This window comes from Sceloporus occidentalis, unplaced genomic scaffold, assembly GCF_023333645.1.
Source record: "Sceloporus occidentalis isolate IW3139 unplaced genomic scaffold, rSceOcc1.0.p SCAF_1, whole genome shotgun sequence".
Lineage (NCBI taxonomy): Eukaryota > Metazoa > Chordata > Lepidosauria > Squamata > Phrynosomatidae > Sceloporus > Sceloporus occidentalis.
In genome coordinates this window covers 267,791,889-267,798,140 of record NW_028316981.1, presented here as the reverse complement: position 1 = coordinate 267,798,140, position 6,252 = coordinate 267,791,889, and the positions used below count along the sequence as shown (strand labels likewise).

General features: G+C 40.0%; 1 non-coding gene across 1 annotated transcript; it reads left to right on the top strand.

The window, feature by feature from the left end:
• The first annotated feature begins 2,090 nt into the window (after positions 1-2,090).
• Positions 2,091-2,224, top strand: LOC149323851 (U4 spliceosomal RNA). The gene has a single exon (XR_016279536.1). It is a non-coding gene; the product is annotated as a U4 spliceosomal RNA (small nuclear RNA).
• Positions 2,225-6,252: the final 4,028 nt, after the last annotated feature.

The following is a 6,252-nucleotide window of genomic DNA, read 5'->3' as shown; positions in this document are numbered from 1 at the left end:
TTCCTTCCCTTGATTTCCACAAAAAGTGAGACACTTTATGTGACTTATGGGAGGGTTTCACACAGGCTGCCAAGGATCCAAAATTGGGAAGTCTGTTGGCAAGATACACAGCCCCAGAGGGCATTTTGGAGCAAATAAATTTTGGGAAAAATGCAAATATTTTGTAAAAAATATTTTAACCCTGGTAGATCAGAGGACCTCAAAGCATGGTAGAATTGCTACCAGAGGACCTCAAAGCATGGTAGAAATGCTTTAGAGGGCTTTTGGGGTAATTGTAGAGGCAAAACACTATTCAAAATGTTTTTACCCCCTGGGGAGCTGGGGGCCACAAAAATGGTCCAAGGGGACTCTTGCAGCCCACCCTTGATCTAAAGTAACCTTTAGAAAAGACTGGGGGAGGAGAACCCCTGTTTACTATATTCAATGTTCTAAGCCTCAGAAGTGATGGTTTTGCCCTTTAAAAAGTTACAATATTCCTGAGCCCCTTGCAATCCCCAAAGTGGAAATGAATGTTGGGATGATATTTTTTTTAAAATGCTATGCTTTATTTATGGCCTAGTATGGGTTTCTGACATCCTGGTGGAAGAAAAATTTCCTTATACCCTCCAAGTTTGCTTACTCCTGCTTTAGCATAACTGGAAAGCTAACACATTGAGTAAGAAATTCTCAGCATTCTCTTCCACATGTCACTGCAATATCTTTCTAATGTTGAAAGAGCCCCCTGATATCAATGGAGAACCAGTGTGGTATATTGGATAGTGTGCTGTGCTTAGACTGGCAAGAGACCTTGGTTCAAATGTTTGCTTAGCAACAAAGCTCATATTCGTTCATCTAATTTATTATATATGATCATAACAAGGAGAAAATAAGATAACCCCTATGTAAACTATTTTAAACATTTTAGAGGAAAGATGAAACACAAACATAAACTGTATGTCAGTGAAAGATACAGTAAGGATTAGAGGGGTGGCAATGAAGAAAAGAAAACCATGGTTGTGTTTTCTAATGATAACTTTAATATTTCAAATACCATTGTCCTGCTAAGGTCATAGGGCTCCATACCATACCAGTTAATGCATTCCTTAACTTTAGAAATCACTGAATAATATTTTTAAGCGTACACCTGATAAATTAGGCCCGTTCTGGATGGGCGGAAAGTACGCGCTCTGCGCGTACTAGGGTTAGAAAGGGCCGTCCCTTCCAGATGCCCCTAACCCTAGTACGTGCGGAGCGCATACAAAATGGTGGCGCCCATTCTACATGTCGCGGATGCATAGTGTCCGCACGCTGCGCAGCGGAAGTGATGCCATGAGTGCGGTGCAACTTCTGGGGCACAAAAAGAAGCCTCTTTTTGCGGCTTCTTTTTGTTGCATACGGGAACTCCACGGTTTGTCCACTGCGGTTCCCGGACGCAGCAACCGGCAGCGCTGGCAGACCACCGTTTTCAGGCGGTCTGTAACGTACCATCGATACCTACAAAAAGTAATATTGGGTAGGGAAATTGAAGGTGACCTTCCTTACCTTTAACAACTGTAATTTATCAATTTCGATTTTGTTCATAAAGCATCTAATAGAGGTTTGTTTGTTTATTTATTTATTTATTTTCCAAAAGTCAGATATTAAATGGTTAAGTGGGAGTCATATCAGCAACTAAATAGAATTAGGGGATTTTGGTACATTTTTATTCACTGAATTATTTATTTCAATCACTGCATGCAAGAAATACCTATCTGCCTCATCTCAGGTGGTATGTGTCTTTCTAGAACCTATCATTGTGGCATCTGTAAACTTCATATATATTAATGAATGTATTTTTGCAACACTATGGTCCACACCTACAAACGTGAGAATATCAGAGGGGAAAGAGTAACTTAAAAGTATGCTTACCAACAAATCAGCAGAAATTAGTAGACTTATATTACTAACTATCAAAAATGTTATTCAGCAAAGTAAATAACAAATCTTCAAAGGGAGAGCACATAGAATCACCATGGAACTGAATGGGGCTTGTAGTAGAAGCAAAAAAATGGAGTTGCCTGCTAGCTCATCAATTGCCAAATGGGAATAAAATGAAAATTAATCTATTATTTTGCTTTGGGCAGTGGCAGTATCGTAGCCAATGAGGTCAATCCAAGGCACGATTATTGAAAACTTTTCCCAATACCCCGCCATGACGACTTGAAATATAGCCGGCAATGGCAATTTTTGACAGTCTCTACGGAGATTGAAAAAAAAAGAAAAAGAAAATTAATCTACTGGATGAAGTGGATACTTAAAATAACCAACCTTTAAATTAGGTAAATATTGTTCTCTATTTAGGATAAGCATCTTATCTGCCAGGCTGCCTTTCACCATGGTTATGGAAAACTACTGTTGCATTTTTGTATCACAATATTCTTGAAATTGTTTGATATATGCAAGCAACTGTAACATAAAATGTAACCATGAAGAAACTTGAGAAAAATTTAGCAAATGTGAGGCATTTTAATGCCCCCCCTCCAATGTCAAGGGAATCATAATTGGAAGCATACAAATAACATTCATGGAATGTGGAACTGGTGAGGAATTATCAAATAAGACCTTAAACAAAACTGATGGCGGATATTACATGTGTTCAGATATTACATGTGTTAATAAGATCTTCAATTTATGGTTTCACTAAAAGGGCAATGATATAATATTAATCAGAACAACTGTGGATATCCTGTGTTGTTCTTAAGATACACATTCATCTGTTGGACCAGAGGAAAGACCACAGTTGAACAGCAGCAACCAACAACTTTTTTCGGTTTGGAAATGGGAGCAATCTGAATGGGACTAAAGTCGTGTTTGCACTGGTCAGGATACTCCGGGGGCCGCCACTGTTGTAAACACAGGCAAGAAGGAGGTGGAATAGTGTGATGCCCATCCTTTTGAAGGAGCACATAATATAATGCACTCTTCTGAGTTCAGCAGTAACAACTTTCATGCCATCCTCTGCAAATCCCATGGCCTAGCCAAACATCAACATTTTACTCAACTAGTTCATTGGCAATAACCTGCCATATTAAACAATTTATGTTACTAACTTTGTGCTAGTGAATTATTTCCCTAATTTCTACCATTTAACATATCCAGTTACAGTCCACCTTCCCCTTACGTGGGGGATCTGTTCTGGACTCCCCGTGTAAGGGAAAAATGCAGATGCTGAAGCCCCGTTGAAGTGAATAGGGCTTGTGCTTGTGGTGGCGGCATGTGGCAGCGTGCATTATTGTTTCTTCCAGGGTATGGCGCCGTTCCTTCCAGTGTGGCTTCCAGCATATGCTGGAAGTCACGTAACAGGCACCAACATATCACATGGGCGCACTGTAATTTTCAAATCTAATGTTCCAAACTCTGGGCTATCCCAACTACATTGGATCCAATGAATCAATTGGATTTGAATACTGGGACTGCTGACAGAGTTGCCGCTCCCCTGTGTACAGTCAAAGTGAAACAGATTTATGATGCTAAACAGTGGTAAAAATCAATGCACTCAAATCAAGTGAGGATGCATGTGGAATATCTCCCATGTGGTTACATGTGAAGGGATCCCCAAAATTCAGATGTTAAAGTACTAAATTCAAAACTAAAAATGTGTTACTATTGGCTCTATAGTCAATATTAATATCTTTTGCCCTCCTGCAATAACCTACTTTCTAGGCTACCTATGAGGGGATGCTGAAATGTTTTTGGTTTGATTAAGAAGGGAATGACCTAGAGCCATGGAACTTACCTGCAATTCCACATATTTGCCCTGAAATTCAACACACTTGGCACAGCATTTCTTGCATTTTTTAATGCTTCAAAAATATATTCTGATATCTGGTCACTGAAATACTGCTCTACTACTGCTAGGAGAGCATGGGCACCAGGCCGCGGGCTCTTCCCCAAGTGGCAACCGGGCCATCCCGCTGAGGTGGGCGGCCTCCTTTCTTCAAAATATCTATTGTCTTGCCAGTCCTGTGAATGAGTTAGAATAATATTCTGCAGTAATTGTTTGGCCCTTCTGAACATAGTCACTCATCAAAATACCTTCAAAACCCTATAGCCATGACCTTTCCTGCTGACCTTTGAGTCTTGAATTTTTTGGTCATGGAGAACCCAAGTGCCAAGGACGCAGCACCCCTCATATAAATGCCCCCTCAGCACCCCTCATATAAATGCCCAGGTAAGTAGACACAGCATCATTATTTCTTGATTCCAGTGGCTGAGAAAAGCCCCCCCCCTTACATATCAACTGCCATGGCTCTGACCTCTGAGGCAGAGAACAATACTCAGTACCAGCATCATCATGCCTTCATTCGATAGACTAAAGCCTCTTCCCCACTGCCACTCCTTTTCCATTTGTTTCATGTCTTTTCACATTGTAAGCCTGCTGGCAGGGAATTAGCAAAAACAATTTGTAAAACATTTTGAGAGATTTTTTTGGCTAAGGGACAGAGTACACATCCGTTGTTGTTGTTGTTGTTGTTGTTGTTGTTGTGTTCTTTCAAGCTGTTTTGGACTTGTGGTGACCTTATCATCAGGGTTTCTTGGCAAGATTTATTCAGAGGAGGTTTGCCATTGTCTTCCAATGAAGCTGAGAGTGTATGATTTGCCCAAAGGCACCTGGTGGGTTTCATGGCTGAACAAGGAATCAAACCCTGGTCTCCAGAGTCATCGTCCAACATTCAAACCACTATGCCATGTTGACTTTCACAAAAGAATAATATGCCCCCTTAAAGGTCACCTATAAATACAGAGTATATTCTAATAGACATCTAAATACCTTGATGGTATCAGAACCTGTCAGATCTTAGGACCTAAGTGGGGGTCAGGTGCATTTAGTACTTGGAAAGGAGATAAAGAATACCAGTTGATGTAGGCTATATATAGGAGTCAAGCAATGACAGAATGCCTCAGAATAATTCTTGCCAAGAAAATCCTATGATGGGGTTGCCACAAGTGAAAGTTGACTGGAAGGCACATAACAACAACAAATACTTCTTCTACAGTGTGGAAGTAATGAAAATTTTGGAGGGGTTTGCATTTCTCCTCACATGCTAATAATCTATCTTTAGGGATTTTTGATATTGGAAAGTATTATGTTGAACCACAGTTAGGTGTCAGGTGTGTAAACCAGAGAATAGCAGAAACTTATATCAATTTTTTTTTTGGGGGGGGGGGGTATCCCGTCTTGATTTTTCGAGGAGAAGCAGGCTATAAATAAATAAATTATTATTATTATTATTATTATTATTATTATTATTATTATTATTGGTGGTGGTAGTAATCATAATGATTAAGAGCATTACTCCCTTCTTTTTTTATCCTCCTTCCTCCCACTCACTCTCAAAGATGGGGTGGGCAAAGTGTGACCTTTCAAACGTCCCTGAACTGCAACTTCAAGCAGCTCTAGCTGATATACCAATGGTAATAAAAAGCTTTAATTACAGTCTTAACATCATCTGGAGGGATGCAGTTTCCCCACCCTTGCACTCAAGGTCATCAGCTTCAGCAATTGTGTGAACAAAGTTATTACGAAATACCCAAGTATTTTGCAAGTGAATCTGTCTGTGTGGAATATTTGGTGATGGGCCTTGGCCTTGGATCTGTTTATGTCATCATTCACATCATAATATTGTTGTGAAGTAGCATGAAATAAAAATGGTACATCAACTACAACATTGAAAAGTAATGTTGAATTAACTAATGATTACTGATTTATCCATAGACCCTTCAAATAACAAAACCCATAAATGGCTATCTGTTCAGTATCTGACAATATTATACTGGTCCTATGTGGGAAAGAATGCTTGAAACAATGAAAACAGTTGCACCCAGTGGAATAAGTGACCTCATTAATTTGTATCAATAGTGATGTCTTTGTTAAACCATTTCAAATAGAGCCGAATCAAAGTGTTCTGTTTTGGTTGGTCAGGAGAAAGAAAGCCTGGGGTGGCTTTAAAAAAAAAGGTGGCCGGCAGGGAACCTTACCTGTGTGGTAGCAGCAGCTTTGTAGGTTTTAATTTTAATCTTCACTAGCTCTGCTGTTGATGCTTAAAATGATGGAGCTGCAGTCAGTTGACCATCCAGCAACCATTCCTCTCATTCTCGGTGACGGGCAACATTTTGTGGGGACACAGCACTGTTCCATAGCAGGAGCACTGTTGTGGGATGGCAGGGGAGAAGTGGTGATACTGAGGCAATGCCAAATCCTTTAAAAAAAATGCTGACCCACTTTCTTGACCT